We start from the raw sequence: 19,494 nt of genomic DNA, 5'->3' as shown, positions 1-19,494 counted from the left end.
GAAAAAAAGAAAAAAGAAAAAACATTTGCCTTATTTAAAATGGGAAAAAATCTTATTCATGGAAAGTCTCTTCTCTAAGAATTCTGAATTGCATTCATAAAATAATATCCTGTCCCATTTGCACATCGCAACTAACTAACAGGCACAGTTCTCCAGGTGTTTGTCCACAGTCTGGTAGGAAAGGAGATTCTGACACATGTTAAGAGGGATTCCTTCTGGCCCTGTTAGGAAAAGAGCCTAATGATTGATAGAGTAGAGGCAAGCATAGAAGGCATGGCCATGGGCAATGTCAAAGACTCCTCGAAGAATCTCAGTAGCAGGACCTGGGAGCCCATGTTGAGACAGGTCCTGCCAGGACAGAGGTGGACTTGACTTGCTGAGTGCTGTGGGAAACACTTCAGTCCTCTTGTCTGATCTTGCCCAGACTTAAAGGCACAAATATTTTGCCCCTGCTGGGATCTGCAGGGCCCTCCCCTGGATAAATACCTCCCCATGAGCACCATGCCCAGGAGGTCAGCTTAACTTAAACTTAGTCCTTTGCTTCACTTGCTGAGATATTTGCAAAAGAGCCAGAGATGAAATGATGACTAGGGATAGTGACAGATATTTATTGGATACAGTCATATCTCGGACCCTAGGCTGAGCACTTCATTATCTCATTTAATCCTCACAACCACTCTTCGTGGGATGTTTGAGGGGAATTTTTGGTCCAGAATAGGGACAGATGCCTTTCAGTTTCCAAGCTAATAAGTAAATTCTTTTCATATGACTGAGCAGGAGGTTCAGAATTTTGAGACAGATAATAAATAGTCACAAGGTTTTTTCACAGCAAACTTCCTTTACTTTGACTAGAGATCATATTACATAATAAGACACTACATGACCTGGTTTTTCAGCTTTCTGATGGAGACAAGTCTCTCCTTAAGTGATGAAGGTTTCCAAGGCTGTCTGTCACCGCCTCCGCCACCACCAAACACCCATTCTCTCTTAGGGAGATCAGGCAAAAATACGTTTGTCCACAAGCACCGTGTATAAAGCGCAGTCACAGTTTCCCTTCCTTGAGGTGACCTGCTTCCCCGCGACATCTAAGAAGAGTGACACTGATGGAACCAAGCTGTAACTTCTCACTTGGGGCACTGAGAGGTTGTTACAGAGCAGCAAGGATGCAAAACTTGGCAATTATCTCATGGTAATTCAAAAGAAAGATAAAGAATGCCTTATGCCATCCTATGGTCTGTTCTGGTTCCCTTATTTTAATACTGTTTTACTGAAATGGAATGGTTTAAGCTCTGCTTTTCTCAGGATAGCTTTGTAAATTTGATGTGTTCAAAGATGTAGAAATAATTATTACATAGCAAATGACCAAAAAGTAGCCCTGGCCTGTGTCCAGAGGACTGACGCAGGTTCCTTAGCACAGGAAGATACTCTGACCATGCCTGTTTTATAGATGTGGAGACTGGGCCAGAAAGCTTAAAGTAACTTGGCTGGGATGTAAGTAATTAGAAAGTGGCAGAGGAGAAAGTGAGAACTCAGGTTATATAGTTTTAAAACTGGTTCTTTGATCTACTAGAGTATATGGTCTCTTGGAAGCCAACATGCTTGCATCTTTATCTTGACCAGTCCCAAGAAAATAAGAAATTAGAGACAAGAAATATATACAGGTGACTCTTAGGTCTGCAGTTCTGCTAAGGATTTGGGTAGAGGCAAACTTCATTCTACAGTATTAGACTAGAACCCCAGAGAGTCTGTTGCCAGCAACTATTGGAATGAATCAGGTAAAATCTCTGAAAATCTCTTCAGTGGTCTGGGATGGTTCATTACTCAGTTCATTTTCTTTCAAGGAAACTCTGAAAGGGATTCCTTAACTTGGGGGGTGAGGGTGGAGATGCTAACTAAACACATTACTTGTCTTCTATAAAAATATTCTCAAAGCTCATGATCCTGGAATTAAAATTAGGCAGAAAACTGGACCGAGTTCAAAGAACTTTAAGACAGAGGATTAGCAGTTTGTCAAAAGTGAATAGCAAGGAAAGAGCGACATTACTGAACGTGCACATTTAGATTAAACCAGAGTATGAGACAGGGAATGAGAGCAAGATAGATGGAGACTTTTGAGATTTGTGATCCTCAAGTTCAGCTAGAAGGGGTTGGATGGCAAACATTCTGTCAGAGTAACAGTGTGGATTTAATCATCAAAAATTGTTCTTGACCGTGAGCTATATGAAAGCCAGGGACCCACTGCTTCATCAAAATGGCATTACCTTGGAAAACACACTGTAAATAAAAAGCAGGAGCAAAGCAGGCTACACTTACAAATGTCAATATATGTGAGTTTGTGCCAGAAACATTGCAACAAGTTTGTTGGCCACATTCTAGCAAAACCCAATTGTCCTATAAGGTAGATTAGACTTGAAGCACCCAGTATCTAAATATTCTTTTCTTAGTTTTCCCTCTGCTCCCTTCCTCTTTCTTTTCCCTCTGCCTTGTTCCTTCTTCCTCAAGAGGGCACCAACACACCATCCCTGGAAAGGGAGCTGCTACCTGTGGGTCTCACACTGACTGTTGAAAACATCTCTCTACAGGGAAGAACCTGGTTACAGACCGGTAAACCAATAACAAGACTTCCTATTTTAGTTTCAAATATCTCTAAAAACAAATTGCATTTTGTTTAAACCCAGACTGGTCATTAAACAAAAAAAGCTGGCGTATCTGGGAGAAGAAAACTGTGAGACTGGTCATGGTCTCAAAATGGAAGAGATAAAGTTCAGCTGAACGCCAACAATTACACAGGACTGTGCATTCACACTTGCAGGATATTTTTCTTACATCTTGGTGGGAGCATGAAAAGAGACCTTATTTTGTATGTGGGATTGGTATACAAAGCAGCAAACACACAGTAGCAACAAGCAGTCCCTGTTAAAATTCAGGCAGTGGACACGTCAGAGGTTTGCCAGAGAAAGCTTAATGTTCTGTTAAACACATAGCACACACTTTTATTTTGGTCAAGGAATTTTCTATACAAAATGGTGCATCACCCCTTAAACGTGCTGCATTCTTTCAACATACACTTTCACACATAATAACATGCTTCTTTTCTCCTAATCCTTACTATTAAATCTAGACTTGGGTGGTAAAATCCATAAATAGCATGATATTGTGTCATATTTTCTGTACTTTTTTGACTGGTGTGAAGCACGGTTGCCTGGAGTTTTTTTTTATTAAAGTTGTGGAGCTAGTGATCATATTGTAGGAGTCACTGTTTATAAAGTCTGTTTACATAGAGTTTACTGCTTTGATCAAATAAAATTTATAGTAATTTAAATCTAACATTTAATGATACACATAATCATTATTGTGCTACAAGGTCATTAGGCATAAATGGTAAGCAGTTTGCATAATTAACATTATTTTATCCAGCAGAGCCAGATTTTGGTGTTCTACTCCTCGTTCTACTTTCACTCTGGTTATTGATATGAAGTCGCTAGCCGTGCTATCATTTTTCTCTAAAATCCTGCCTTCTCCATGTCTCCTTTCTTTTGCCTTTTTTTCTCTTCTGTTCCTTCTCTTTTTCTTTATCGTCGTAACAACTGGAGTCATCACTGGTACCATCGTCACCTTCCCCCACTCACTGACATACTCTGCTATCACTTGTATTAGAGGAGCAAGGCTTTGGCTTTGACTCCCAACATTGGGGGATCCTTGGTTCCACATCCTCTATCCTCCTGTGCCCAGGGGTGAGGTCCTCAAGCCTTTGCTTTGTCTGCCAGTACTTAATCACTGGGATAATCTGTATTAATTTCCTGGGGTTACTGTAACAAATTATCACAAACTTGGCAGCTTAAAACAACATCAATTTATTCTCTTGTAGTTCCAGAGACTAGAGGTCCAAAATCAGTGTCAGCAGGCCCATACTCTCTCTCTCTGAAGGCCCTAGAAGAGCCTCTTCCTAGTATTGACAAGGTTGCCCTCAATCCTTGGCCCCAGCCCTTGGTTTGCATTACTCCAGTCTCTCCTCCATTGTCACATGGTGTTTTCCCTGTGTGTCTCTGTGTCCAAATTTCCCTCTTATGACACCAGTCCAATTGGATTTTAAGACCCATCCTAATCCATGACCTCATCTTAACTTGATTACATCAGCAAAGGCCCTATTGCCAAATAAGGTCACATGCATAGGTTCTGGGTAGACTTGAACTTTTTGGGGGGCACTAGCTCAGAACATGCCCCAGTCCTATTCCACACCCTTCCTGAGGGGTTTTATCATCTGCTTTCCTCTCCTACTCTCCATTTGATTTGCTGCCATGTTTCTATACCCAATCAATATTTAATTTAATATTTATCAATATAATAGCTATTTGTTAAAAGAATAATGTTCCAGAAGCATGCTCTCTAGGAGGTTTGAAGTTGCAATAGCTCCAAGGTCTGAGACTGTTGATTCCCTGTAAAGGTGAGGATAGTGACAGTACTAGTGTATGGACAGAGGGGAACCTAGGCCAATGAGGAGCCACGGGAGAATGGGGGAAATGTGGGGCTGCGGGAGTAGGGCTGAATAGTTGGGAGTCTTAGAGCAAAAAGTTGAAAAGAAAACAATTGACTTCAAGGATTGGGGAGGGAGGAGTAGTCAGCGTCGCTGGCACACAATTCGAGGTCCAGGAGCTGCACACAGAGTTGATGGAAAGCGTGCTATAGGAGATAAGTGTGAGACAGAGATCTCAAACCATTGTTATGTTCTTACCCATTTCCTAACACTCACCGCTTTCCCACCAAGAAAAATCTCAACTAAATTAAAAGCAACTAACTTCTTGCTCCTTTTAATGGGAAAGAAAAAAAAAAGTTAAAAGCCAAATATGACCAGGACAATTAAATCTGGATATAGAAGTGCACATGCTAATGGTGGTTCCTTTGTTCTTCTATCTGGGAAGAAGATAAAAAGTGGGGTCTCTAGGAGAGATGGCAGACCCCTGATGGAAGAAAGGGAGAATGAAGAGGAAGCTGGGGGCTTCGAGGTTTCTAGAGAGCCTGCCCTGCATATCTCTATCTCTACAGGGACAGGAAGAGAAGTGTTTCATATTTAGAGCAGCTGGGCCGACCTACATCTCAGCAGGTGTTTCCTGCAAAAGGGTCTTCCAGATAATTATTACCAAATCATACAGCCAGTGTGGCAAAACTCATGGGTGACACATGGATGTTACAGAATAATTATCCTTTTTATTTTTAATGGCTTGGCGCCACATTCATTCTGGTTGTTATAGAAGACCCTTCAAATGACATATGTCAGCTGATGAAAAGAAAATCCTACTAAGTCATATTTTAAGGCCAGAGCAGAAATTTTAGCCAACCGGATGTTCTGGGCAGGGCTCAAGGTAACCTTCAGTCAGCTTGCATAGACTCAGCTTGTTAGACCAGAGTAAGCCTGAGAATACTGCTTATCCAGTCCCCTCTTCCACCACTGAGAAAGCAGAGGCTTAGAGAGAGGAAGTGGTTTGTCCAGAAGTCACACAGGTGCTTCAAGGCAAAGCCTGGGCTCAAACCCGGTCTCCTCAGACAAATGCTTCTCCCATTCCACTGTGCTCTAAAATTTTCACAGCCACCTTAAGATCAACTATTGTCTCCCGTTCTGCCAGAATGATGGAGGGCTTTGGATATTTTCAAGTCAAGGCAACATATAAACTCAAAAAGAAAATGAAAATAAGAACATTTGTGTATTCCCTTATCACATGTTGATTGTGCACTGATTTTGTGCCAGATACTGCATCCAGCACTGAGCCGTTATTTGAGCATCTGATTCAAAGACACATCGTGTACTACTGAGGATCACCATTTCAATTTTGATCAGCATTCCTGCTTTTAGCATTATTTTGTTAACTCAACAAAGTAATTTCTACAAGTCCAATTGCCCGCAAATAAATAATCTCCTATTTGATAGCAGTGGGTGAGGAGAAGGCAGGGTGGTGGGTGTTGGTGAGGTCACTGATATTAGGTTGTAAAGCCTAAGGTTGATGTGAGAAATTCTGAAGGCCAACGGGACTAAAGTTATAACATTTGATCACTTGATGATATGGGCACATAGTATGGGTACATACTCTCTGCAACACATTTCATCCCAGCTTATATTCTTGCAGAGAAAGATACATATTTGGACTAAAAGGTAAATGTTACTTGAGGGTAAATCATTCCCTTGACTGTCTATTCATGCTTCCCGCCTCTAGTTCTGAATTACGGGGATGTATGTTGAGCAGGGGAACAAGATAATTAGTTAAAACATTGATGATGGCCTAGCGTAGTAGAGCTGAATTTTATGTGTTTTCTTTGCAACTTATGCCTACATTGCTTAGAGGTTCTTTCTTTTCCCAGCAAGATGTTTGGGAGTCACTTTCATGCTTTCCTCTTTGCCATCTCCTGTCTATCACCAAGTCCCATAGATTCTTCCTTTAAAGTAGTTGAAAAGCTGTTTTTAGTCTCTGTGTCTACTGTTGTGACCACAGATCAAGCCATTGTCTCCACAATGAAAGAGAATTCAGTGATCTCCCTGTTCCAGGTTTTGTTCCTGCACTAACCTCTGGACACAAGTGATGTCTTCATAAAACATGTGTCATGATAGCATTGTTTATACAGTTGTGTCCTGTATGCCACCCAAAATTGGGTTGCCTCCATGATTAGAAATGTGCTCATAATATGGCTGAATATTTGAATCATCGTGTCATTTGTTCTCAAGAATCTACAATGGCCTTCCCTTGCTTTTTGGATCAACCAGAATCTAAGCATTCATAACTTCTATATAATTTTATTCTACTATACTCTCCTTAATCTTCTCTTCCTATCAGATTGGCCACCATATTGATTCACCTCTGCCCATGCGCTCTTCTTTTTTAATGGATTTTTGCTTTTGATTATATGGTTCTTGCTCCCAATGTCCAACCTCTTTCCATCCAGACATTGTTTCATCTATTCTAATCTAAATTTACTTTAAAATACATTCCAAGCACCAGCTCCTTCATGATGCCATTTGTAGTCACTCTAGTAAATAATGATTTCATCCTTTCTGGACTTCCCATATGACTTCCTAAGAATCATGAACTGTAGAACCTCATGGTATTCAACATAAGAATTATATACTATCTTATATAATTTTGCAGTTGCTTTCATGCATATTTAATTCATAAAATAGAAATCCTAATATCTCCCTTGAAGGATTGCCATATTAAATGTAAAGTGCTTAGAGCTGTGTTTGGCATATAGTTGACTCTTGATGAGTTTCCATCTCCTTCCCTTCCCCTTTATCAGAGGGTTGGAGTTATAGCTGATAATATTATATCCTTCATAGCAGGAATTAAACCCAAGCATATAGTAGTTCTTAATCAATACTTATTGACTAGAGCATGGTAGACCTAGAGACCTACACCCATGAATTCTGATATCAAATGTGTACATTTATGTACTCTTGGTTTATAATATTGTCAATTTCTTAAATCAATATTCTAAAATTATATCTAGTAATCCATTGCTGCAAACTTTCATCTTACCCCATTTATTGGTGTTTCAAGTTAAATATTATTCTGAAACACATACAGACTGAAACACAGACTGCAATTCTCTCTCTCAATGGTATAGCATTGCCCTTTTCTTTGAAACATGTGAATACAGCAAGCCAGCCTTGCTGAAAAGTGCACATTTCCTATTTTTATGTATGCCTTGCTTTTCTGTTGGCAGCAGAGGAAACCAGAGCTCTAGAAATGAGGAAGTTGGCTGAATTGAGTCCAATTTTCCAATTCTCAGAACCCTTGTCTGGATAGCTGCCCTTCTGAGGGAGTGGTCAGTTATAACTCTTGATTTCAAGAGCAGCCTTGTTCTACTCAGATGTTCTTTCACAGACCTTTTTAGTCACTAAAATTAAGACATTTGTTTCTGTCTTCCCAGACATTGTTTATAGTTCTCAACTGCTGGCCAGGGTGTACAATTACTCCCTGGAATAAAAGTACTCTAAATCATATTTATTTCACTTTCAGCTACTATCCAGGAAAGCTTGTTTGAGCTTCCTGTGTAGGGGTAAGATTCACACTACGCACAATTATCCTCAGCCATGTACCTTCTGCAAATAATCCCCAGTTTGGCAATAGTTGTCTCCTCAAGCAATATTTCTTTGCTGGGAGGTATCGTACAATAAAGCAGATCTTTTCAAAGAATTCTAATCAGCTGAATCTAAGACAACATTTTATTTATTTCAAATGGTCAACGGTGTTCCAAATGCCCCTGCAAATTAGATTAGAAATTATCCAGTTGATGTGTAAACATCCCACTAATTTACTTAGTGTCTGGCTCTTTTATTTGATATTCAAGAATTTAAATAATTTAAGGTTGTTTAGCTCTCAGTTCAACTTTTGCTTTCTGGATATTTACTTGAAACTTCCCAGTATTTATTTAAGGCTATTAGAAATGCTGGGGGAGGATTTTTTTTTTTACTGCCCTGGAGGCTGGTACAGCCATGGTGTAGCATTTGTAAAGATAATGTGGCAGTGGGTTTACAACAGTCTTGCCTGCTTGGTGCGTCTCGGAATTTCTTCTGTCATGAACCCATCCAAGCTGTTCAGCTCTGTTGAGAGATTATCACCAGTGCCACCGGACTGGCAGCTTTGAACAAAACTAAGACAAATTCCTTTACAGCATTCCCAGTCTCTCATTTTTCAATTTTATTTATTTTTTTCCTCCATGGTTTGGAGCTTTGGAGTCAAATACATCTAGACTCTTCCACTTTCTAGCCATTAGGTCTTCAGGAAATTGCTCTGTTTGAGCCTCAGTTTCCTATCTGCAAAATGGAAATAAGAAATGCCTTTCTTGAAAGATGATTGCAGGGACCAAATGATACAATGACGTAGGAGAGCATCTAGCAAGATTTTGGGTTAATTTACTCTCAAAACAATCCCACCTTCTTGTATATTTACCAGAAACCTCTCCTTATTTCGAGATATGACAATTTGTACCCCAAAAGCATGATTTCCCTTCTCTTCTTTTCAGCGCCCTGAAACTTCATTCTTGAGCTCCCTTGCTCTGTCATAACCCATTCCAAAGGAACTGAAACTCATCAGACTAAAGTCTAAATTACTGATAACAGCATAAGTTCTTAATCGGTAAATGGGAATGTTGACCCAACTGTGTCTCCCAGAGCTTTAAGCCAAAGGACTGCCTGAATACCTATGAAATTACAAGCATTAGATTGTAGATTATTTCGATCAGTAATTGAGTGCCCACTCTGTGCCAGGAGCTGTTTTAGCTGTTGGGAATATTGCAGTGAACAAAAGGAATGAAGATTCGTGCTAGTCCTTTGGCTAACCTCTCTGAGGTAAGAGCTATGATGGTTAATTTGACCATATCCAATAGAATGAAGGAAAAATTTAGAACAAAGAAGCCCAGTTCTGCCTGGAGATAACTTTACATTTTCTCCCCTCCTTGCATCCTCACACCCCCGGCCTTCCCCCTAAACTCTTTGCAGCCTTACAAATAGCTCTTCTGCAGCCAGATGGGGTTAAGGACTACATTTACAGTTAAAATGCTCAAAATATAGCTGGTGGTGATGGGGGATTTGGTTTATTAGTTCATTTTTATGTACGAAAGAAACTGTAGTTAAAAAAAAATTCAGTGTTCATCTTTTTTCAATTTGGGTCTAAGAGACTTTTGGCATTAAAACTTTTTCACTTTCAAATGTTCCAACTCTAGCTGCATTTATGTGATGCCAAACCAACTAGTTGAAAAATTACAAGTATGGGAAATTAGCCAACTCTTTTGTCTACAAACTGCCAACCAACCAGGTTGCCCGATATGTTTTTCTTCACTGAATTGTCCCATCATTCAACTGAATTGACTGGCAATGGCCTGTGAGATCGATACAAAGCACAAATTCTGTTTTGTATAATTCAAAATATTGATTCATTGTTCTCTGTTAGAATATGCTCATTGTAGAACATACAGATAATACAGAAAATATAAGAAAACAAAAATCACCCCAAGTCTCATCATACACAAATATTGATCCTTGGAGGATTTTTCATGAATATATACATATATTAGAAAACTGGAATGCTGCTCGAAGCATGATTTTCATCCAGATTTTTCTCTTTTCACTTAATGCATATTATAAACATTGCTAAATATTCTTGAAAATCATAAATTTTTTGCACACTGTTCCCATATATGGATGTAACCATCATTTATTTAACCAATCCTCTATGGGTGGGCATTGGGGTTATTGCCAATTTTGGCTATTATAAAAAATTCTGCAATAAACTTTTAAAAATATAAATCTTGGTATGTGTCTCTGATTATTACTTTAGTTTAAAGTTTTAGGATTAGAATACCTACAAGCTCTTAATCCACATTGCTATGACTTCTCACCAGCAAAGTTATATAGCAAAAAGTTATAGCAAATTTACATCCCTACACGTAAGCTGTTTATAAGAATGCCCTCTCCATCCTCTTGCCAATTTTTAATCTTTGCCGGTTTGATAGTTGAGAAAACCCCTATTCCCTTGTTTTAATTTACATTTCTTAAATTGTTAATGAGAATTAACATTTAAAATTTTTCTTGGCCATTATGTATTTTTTGTGATCATTCTTGTTTCTAAATGCCTTCTCTTCAAAATGAGGAAAAGCAAATAGCAATAGACTAAAATGATGTTTTTATGTTACCATCTCCAGAAAATCAAAGAAAGCACTTGCATCATATTTTTCTCTTCTTCAGATGGACATGAAAAATGAAACTTTTGACTCATTTGCCCTTATAGGAATTATAATTGGATTTAATAGCTTAATCCTTGTTAAGAAATTTTAATAAAGTGCTAGAGTTGAGCTGAAGAAGTTTAAAAAGATAAATTTTCCGCCAAGAGGGTGCTGGTTTTGAGGCCCTCTTGGATGACATGTGGATTCAAATGGTATTCATGTCTGATGGCCACGCTGGGATTAACTTTTGAATGCCACTTCCTATTACCTCCCCAGAACGGCTGGTGGAAAGCTATTGAAGCTTGAAGATACTCTTTGGCTGCCTCCTTGAAGTCATTAGCAGAAGTTCCATCTTCTGCAAGTGGTTATTCTAGAAATTATATAAGGCAAAATTAACAATTATGCTGAATTACTTTCACTCATGTGTTCATTAAAATCCAGTGTTGTCAGCCCGTTTATTATCATGGAGTCATAACCCTGATATGGTTATTTCCTTTGATTCTGCCTAACTTTCCTTTCCTTTGTGCCAAAATAAGCAGAACCCATGTTCATCTATAAAACTCAAAATCCTGGGATAGCTCTAAAAGAACAAACTATATCGCTTTGATAGAGCTTTTCTTGAGATTTCATTTTATTTTTCAAATGTATTTTTTCTACTTCTCTATAAATTTTACACAAGAAAAAGTATCAAAATCAGCACATGGCTACTATGTCTGCGCCGAGGCCCAATAAATAACCATGCCAGCCAATCCTAATGTGGAAAAATGGAAAACCAGATCCTGTTAACAAAAGGAAAATTCCATTTTTTCATACATGGTATTGCTCTTATTCCTGGCCCAGTGAGAAACAAGCACTTTCCTTTTCTCAGTATTTATTACATGAATGTGTTCGCAATAGAGGTGTTTCAGTCTTTACAGTAAGGGCACAAATCTGTCACCATGCTAATTTCACTCAAAGGTTTGTCTCTGCAGAAGCAAATTGGTACCATCTTCCATCTTCTTCTCTCTCTTAAACTAGTTCATATTGAGATGGAGGTCTTTCTTAACAGCCTCCAACTCAGACCACAAATAGGCAGGACCCTCCTTTTTTGACAGGACTTAGTCAACAGGCTCCACCAGACCAGCAGGAAAGTGAGAAGGAAATATGAGAGGAAAGAGTGGTGAAAGGACACCCAATTTTAGCTAGCTCTGCCTTTTTGAGATTTCTTTGGTCACCTCCCCTTACCTCTGAGCTATTGTACATTTTATATATTCCTTTTTTCATACATTATAGGAATAATTTCCTTTAATAGAACAGGAACTTTTATGACAAAGGAAAGTTAAAGAATTATTCCTCTTGGCAGGAAAGAACTTTGCCACCACTATACTTTCCCCAACATTTCAAATATTCAAAACATTCAAACATTCAAAAATTATCCAACATACATTAAAGTTGAACAAATTTTACAGTGAACTTTCATACACTTACCAGCTAGTTTTTCCATTAGCATTTACTCCACTTTATTGCTATCTATCCATCTATCTAAGCCCCTGTCCATCTGTTAATCATCTTATTTTTTGACGCATTTCAAAACAAATTGCAGATATCGGTATGTGTATGTCTGCATAAATATAAGCCTGAATATAATTAAGTAGAGTTTGCTATTTGTTTAGTTTTTTTTTTTGATATAAAATGTATATACAATGAAATGAGCAAATATTAAATATACATTTGTGTATTATTTCAAATGCATATACTTGTGCAACCCCAATTCCTATCAAGATATAGAAAATTATCATTCCAGAATATTTCCTATTTTGCTCCTGTCCCTGGACAACTACTGTTCTGAGTTTTTTTTTTTTCTATAATAGATTTGTTTTGTCTGTTATAAGATGTCATATAAAAGGGCTAATAGGGTATGTTCTATTTTGTGTAGGGCTTCTTTCACTCAGCATTATGTTTTTGAGATTCATCCAACAACTGGTAGTCTGTTCTTTTTTATTGTTAGGTAGTAATTCATTATATGCCACAGTTTATTTATCTGTTCTCCTATTGATGGATATTTGGGCTGTTTCCAGTTTTTGGCTGTTATGAGTAAAGTTGCTATGAACATCCTTGTAATGTAGTTTGTAAACATATGGTTTTGCTTCCTTTGGGTAGATACCTAGGGGTGGCCTTTTTGGGTCACAGAAAAGGTGTATATTTAAATTTATCAAGAAACTGCCAGATCATTTTCCAAAGTGGTTGTCCCATTTTACATTATCACCAATGAAAGGTGAGAGTTCCAGGTGCTCCACAGCCTAACCAACCTTCGGTGTTGTCATTCTTTTAAATTTTGGCTATTTTCTTGGGTGTGGACACCACTGTTTTTTAATGCATGTCTTTCTCAGCTTAACATCAATACTATTGATGGTCAAAGTTTTTAGCTATCTTCTATCACCTTAGAAAACCAGTGGCCCATTAGCTTTTCAGAAACTACATCTCTTTCTTGCTTTTTGGTACTGAGGTGATGAACCCAGAGCAGAACACAAGATACATAAGCAAACAACAAAGCGTGGTAATATTAACAAATTGACAGAAGCCTGATAACCCTACTAGCTACCATCACACAGAGAGCATAATATGCATTGTGTACTCTGCTAAACCACTTATAGAAGCTTTTATCATTTATTTTTTTCAGTGATCTTGTGAGGTAAGTATACTATGCCCTATGACAAGTGAAGAAACTGAAGATCAAAAGGCTAAAAGCAAACAAACAAAGAAAACCCCCCACTTGCCCATGGTCACACTGCTATCAAGAAGCTTGCCTAACTCACAAAGAAAGAAGAGATTTAAAAGGCCAACTAAAAATATTATTTAACTTACATAATAAATAAGAAGTGTATATTTTCCACCCCTGGTAAAGACATTCATAATTTCAGTGATCCTCAAAAGGGCAAGTAGAGGAAAGAAAGTGTTTTCTCAGCATTATCTGCGGCATTCACACAACCCTGAGTTTCATTCATTATCAGACCTCAGCATAACCCCTTAATGGGTTATTCAGCTTTCATATAGTTCATTATCTTCTACTTTCTCTTGTTTGCTTCACAGATGGAATACTTTACAATGTCTGTGAAAATTTTTCCATCTGGATTAGATCAACCTCAAATGGAAGTCAAAGAAGAGGTATATGCTCCTGTGCATCCACTGGGATCATCAGGATAGGAAGACTTTTCCAAAAACAACACAAGTTTGGTTTCATAAATTGGACAACAGGGAGAAGTAGTACAATGAGTAATAATCGCTCATGTGTTTTGCCTTTGGTAGCTTCACATAGGGTCTTCCTCGGCTATTATGGGACCTTTGTAAGGTGGCTGTGGTGACAGCCAATGGGCTGTCAGTTGGATACTGCTTTCAAGCATTTTTTCCCTTCATCTGCACACATTCCATATTTATCTTGTTGTCATTCTCCTCTAAGTGATTACTGGTGATACACTGCCTTTTAATGGCACTTGTGCTTACCTTCATTCATTTTACTCTCACAGTGGCTCTTTAGGGGGGAATAAGAAAGGAGATTGAGATGCAGAAACTTCATTCATTCATTTATTCAACATTTAAAAATCCCTATTATGTCAGGCAGTTACTGAGCTGAAAAAGATGGTCTTTTTCTTTAGAAAGCTTACAGTTAGGGACAGAGACAAGTATATTAACAGATAATTAGCTACAGACGTGAAAAGTGCTGTAAAAGATTTAAATAAAGAGTGTCAGGGAGGCAGAGAAGGATGGATGATCAAGGTTAGGTTACCTCCTATTGGTAGCAAGGTCTGAATAGAGATACCAAGTGGTCTGATTCTTTGACTAATGCTTCTTTCATTAACAAAAATAAAGTTTACTTTTCATAAATTAATTTTTAAAACTATACAGCCTGCTCTCAAAAATATTTAAGGTGGTTTACAAAAATGTACCTGTAAGACAAATTATTTGTACATGGATTTTTAACCTTTTCAAAGTGGATTCATGACACTATGCCTTCAAACAAACCTGAAAGGTATTTTTCTTTTCTCATTTTCTTACATTTTTCCCCCACTAGACTAAACACAAGGATGGCTAAGTCTATCCCATGATGTCAAGATGCTTGGGAAAGTTTGATACCAATTCTTACCCTCCCCCTAAGAGCTAACATGCAAAAAGTGTGGGAGTCCCTATCGGCCAACAGACATATGTCTCACTGTCCCTCAGCTTTGTCTAATCTTGATCCACACATCCCCTCCCCTCGATTCCAAGATTCTTCAGTTTTCAAAAGTTGTCATCAAATAGTCTTTACTGTTTACTTTATTTCTAATGTCTTTCCAGGGCAGGCTGGAGGGTGGATAGGGTGAGGGGAGAGGTGACGAAGAGCCATTCCTTTTACCAGTAGGACCCCGGGGACCATTTCATATGTAATCGTTTTCATAATCCTTCACTGGAATGGCTTCAGCTACTTGGAATTTTCCTTTAAAATTTAGTAGCAATCCAGTTTCTACTGCTTGGGATATGGTATCCACAAATGGAGCAAGAGGAGGAGAGGGGGGAGAGAGGTGGGGAGAGGAGGACAAGGAGACAGAAGGAGAAGGACCAGCACACACTCTGAAAAAGGGGAAACAAGAGTAGGAATTCAATGTAGTAAAATCTCATGACAATTTTGGTTGAGAGTTGGACATGGTACTTAATCTGTTGGACTAAATTAAACCAAATGAGAACAAGCTATTACTGAGCTTTTAAGTAAAATGTTCAATTTTTGTTGTCCTTTACCACTTTCCTTAGAAGACAAATGCATTAAAAATAGCTCCTCTTTTCTTAAAGGAGGTGACTGTTTTATTTTCCGGTTCAGTCTTCCATCCATCTTCACTTTCTGTCTGTCTCAGAGCTTTGAGAAATGTCTTGCTGCCTAGAAAAACCCATTTCTTCAACTTGCCATCAGTTTTCCCATTCCATTCATTTAGGCTTCAGCCACTTGAGTTATGGGAAGCTATTGTAGCCTTTTAACTGTCGTATCAGACAAACTCCAATTCCAGTAGTAAACTATGTGCTAGATTCACTTTTTACATTCACGGAAAATCATTAAAAAAAAATGGTGTTTGGAACACTCTGCTGGCGCTTCAAGCTCCATTTCTAGTATGTTTCAACAAAAATCTATCTGTGGATTCTTCTCTTCTCACATCTCCCTTTTCCTCTCCCCCTTAAGAAAGCTGGAGAACCTGTAAATTAAATTAATGCTTGATGTAATTTCTTGTAATACAAGACATAGGCTCCAGCACTAACTATCCTTTGATGGAAAAAACAGCTCATGGCCCCTGGATGTGGAGTTACACCCTTGAATTATGAGTCTTGATCATTGCTGAGTGGATCACTTTGGAGCCAGAAATCAGGGTGGTAGCAGGAGAAAGGAGTTGGCAACTGAACGGGAGAGAGGTTTGTTGAGAGTGAGTGCCAGAACAGTGTTTAAGAAAAGCAGAAATGCAGTGGGCCAAGGGAAGGACCAGTATGCTACGTGGACAGAACTGAGAAGCCAGGAGAGAGTTGACTGTTCTGGGCTAGACTTCAGCCTGCCATGTGGCTGAATCTTTCATTGAACACTTAATTTCCAATGTTATTGATAAATAGAAAATCCCAGGGTGATAATGCTTTTCAAGAGATGATACAAACCACAGTCTTTGAGATGTCAAGCAGGCAAATAAGCTGACAAGGTGAAGGAAATCTATCTGTGGGATGGGTTAAAAGCAATCTGTATACATTTGTAGTTCTGTGCTTATATCTCTTTTTAAATTCATTTCTAATCTCTTAGGTCTGGAAATGAAGCCTACATGCGAGACTTTCCTGTATTGATTTACCTGTTTATCCTGATTTAGGTCAGGTCAAATTGCTGTGCAAATAGGACTTATCTGGTGGTAGATTATTATAGTTTCTATTGCTTCCTGACTCAGCTTAAATACACATCTAGAAACATTCATTTAAGTTACTGTGGTTCGCTCTCCTAAACTTCCAGGGACTTTGGGTTTGAGTGGATCCAATATTTAAATAAAGGGTCAAACTGGTGGGCTACCTTTCTTTTGAAATAATCTCAAACTCCATTTTTCTGCTCAAGGCAAGATATAGTCATATGGAATATCTACTGTGTCCTTGTTACCCAAACAGCAGAGAGTAATAAATCAGACCACTCAGTGAGGTATGTGTACGGCTGGGAGGCAGGGATCAGATGGGCACAGGGAATCCTTGGGATAGTAGTGGATCTTTAATCCATTTTAATTTACATTCTTCTCTAGAGATTATTTGTTTTATAAAGACAAAGGTGCTACAAAAAAGGATAAGAAGAATAAACAATGACATTATCATTAAGGAATAGAGAAATGTAAGTTTCTAAAGTACTAAAGAAGGGAGGAAAATTGGGAAAATAATGGATTTCTGTGCAGCCAGCACAAGAACTGGTCTGCAGCTTTTCAAGTACGGAGAAGCTTCAGTCATGTATACCCCAAAGCAGGAGTTCTCAGCCTCAGGACTACTGACACTCTGAACTGGATACTTCTTTGCTGGGATGCGGGTGGAGGGCTGTTCTATGTACTGTAGGATATTTAGCAGCATCCTTGACTTCTACCCACTGGTTGCTAGTAACACCTCCTACTCTAGTTGTGACAACCCCAACTGTCTCCAGACATTATGAATTTTCCCTTGGAGAGCAAAAGGACTGCTGTTTGAGAACCAGTACACTGGAGCAATCACTAAGACTAGTCTAGAAATTAAATAATTAGACTTTTTTAAAATTATTATTATTTTTGGGGGGGCTGTGTTGGGTCTTCGTTTCTGTGCGAGGGCTTTCTCTAGTTGCGGCAAGTGGGGACCACTCTTCATCGCAGTGCGTGGGCCTCTCACTGTCGCGGCCTCTCTTGTTGCGGAGCACAGGCTCCAGACGCGCAGGCTCAGTAATTGGGGCTCACGGGCCTAGTTGCTCCGCGGCATGTGGGATCTTCCCAGGCCAGGGCTCGAACCCATGTCCCCTGCATCGGCAGGCAGATTCTCAACCACTGCGCCACCAGGGAAGCCCAATAATTAGACTTTTATTTGATGTATCTCAAGCAAAATGTAATGACAAGGCAAAATGTAATGACAGACAAAATGTAGCGGAAAAGGCACAGGTTTTAAAGTCAGGCAAATAAGGGTTCCAAGTTAAATTTATCTTATCTAAGTTACAGAGTTTATCAAATGAGAGACACTGAAGGTTGCAGAATGTGAAAGAATTGAATAGGAGAAAAAAAGAGAATGCGACAAATGTTCAGTATTAAAAAGTGGATACACTTTTTAAAAAAAGTTCCATTCTTGTGTTTCCGCAAGAATGCTTGTATGTGTGTTTGTGCGTGTGTGTGTGTGTGTGTGTATGTGTGTGGTTTACCTGAGCTTTTAGAATATAAAATCATTCATAGAGTGAATCACTTAGGTCTGTTAGTTTATTTGGATTATGAATTAATTACCTAACATGTACCATGCACTGTGATAGGCCCTAGGGATCCAATGATTGGAAAACAGATTTGGTCCTTGCCTGCCTAGTAATCCTAATAAATTTCCTGGTGGGCCATCGATGTTGTCTAGCAGAATTGGGGAGTGCACAAACTAGGTGTAGCACATATGGGTGTTGGGAAAGGCAATCTGCATGGGCTCTGAGTGTTCCTGCACATTCTAACTTTGCCAAGAATGCAAGGCCCTGACCCATCTTCACTAGGGCCATTTCTCAGGGTTATATCTGCAGCAAGCAACCTTCAGGGATGAGGCAATGTGTCCCTCTAGGACAAGGAGCAGGCTTGCTTATTGTTTGCTATAATACAAGTTCCCAATCTCCTGTAAAGCAATTCACTGTGTGCACGGCATTCACCTGTGTGCTTCCATGTTGCCTGCATGGACTCGAGGCAAGGCGACTGGACACAAACCTGATTCTCATGCTGCTTGCTGTGCCACGTTTAGTATAGTCCTTTGTTTCTGACCCAGGAGTCTCTTGTCTTCTTCCAACAGTTATTTAAACGTTAGTAATAGGCTAACATTAAGTATTAGTAAGGGTAACTTATTATCTTGTAGGGAGAGTAAAATCAAATCCCACATCCTGACAATGGGACCCAGGAAACAGGGGCTTTAAAACATCAGCAAGTAAAGGAGGTGAATATGAAGAGAGATGTCCGTGCTTCCTCTGTGCAACAAGACTAAGGAACAACCAGTCCCAAATGAAGCAGTAGAGCATGGCTTCAGCAATGATGTCTTTAAGAAAAAAAATGAAAAGAGGTTCCTGGATGTGTTTACACATAAAGAAGGAGATTTACAGTTTTGATGGACAGTTTGAGCGTGAAGTATTTCTAGACTCCAAGAGATTTCAAGAATTCTCAGTTAACTGAAGTGATTCAACCTTAGAGCAAAGACCACATTAAAGATGTTACCATTCCACCTAAGCCTCTGGGTGCCGATGGCGTCCGGTTAGCCACCGCGAGCTAAGAAAGAGAAACAGGGGCTATAAAGAAGTCAGGATTAAGGCCTGCATCTAAAAAAGAACTTTGAATGAACATGGAAATGACTGGCAGCAAATAGATTAGAAATCTAATAAATTTTTGAGGGGATTGTATTGTCATGATACCCTAAACCTAGCCTCAAAAGACCTATGACTATTTGGTGAGTCTTGAAGCAACCCCCAAGCAGAAACTGTGTTTAAAAACCTACACAGTCCCCAAGGAAGACATACACGTCCACACTCATTTCAGGTGTGTCAGAGGAAAATAATAGGATAAGGAAGAATTGCCCAGAGGGCAGAATCAAGAC

Source organism: Balaenoptera acutorostrata, chromosome 8, assembly GCF_949987535.1.
Source record: "Balaenoptera acutorostrata chromosome 8, mBalAcu1.1, whole genome shotgun sequence".
Taxonomy (NCBI): Eukaryota; Metazoa; Chordata; class Mammalia; order Artiodactyla; family Balaenopteridae; genus Balaenoptera; species Balaenoptera acutorostrata.
Note: the sequence above shows the minus strand (reverse complement) of the source record.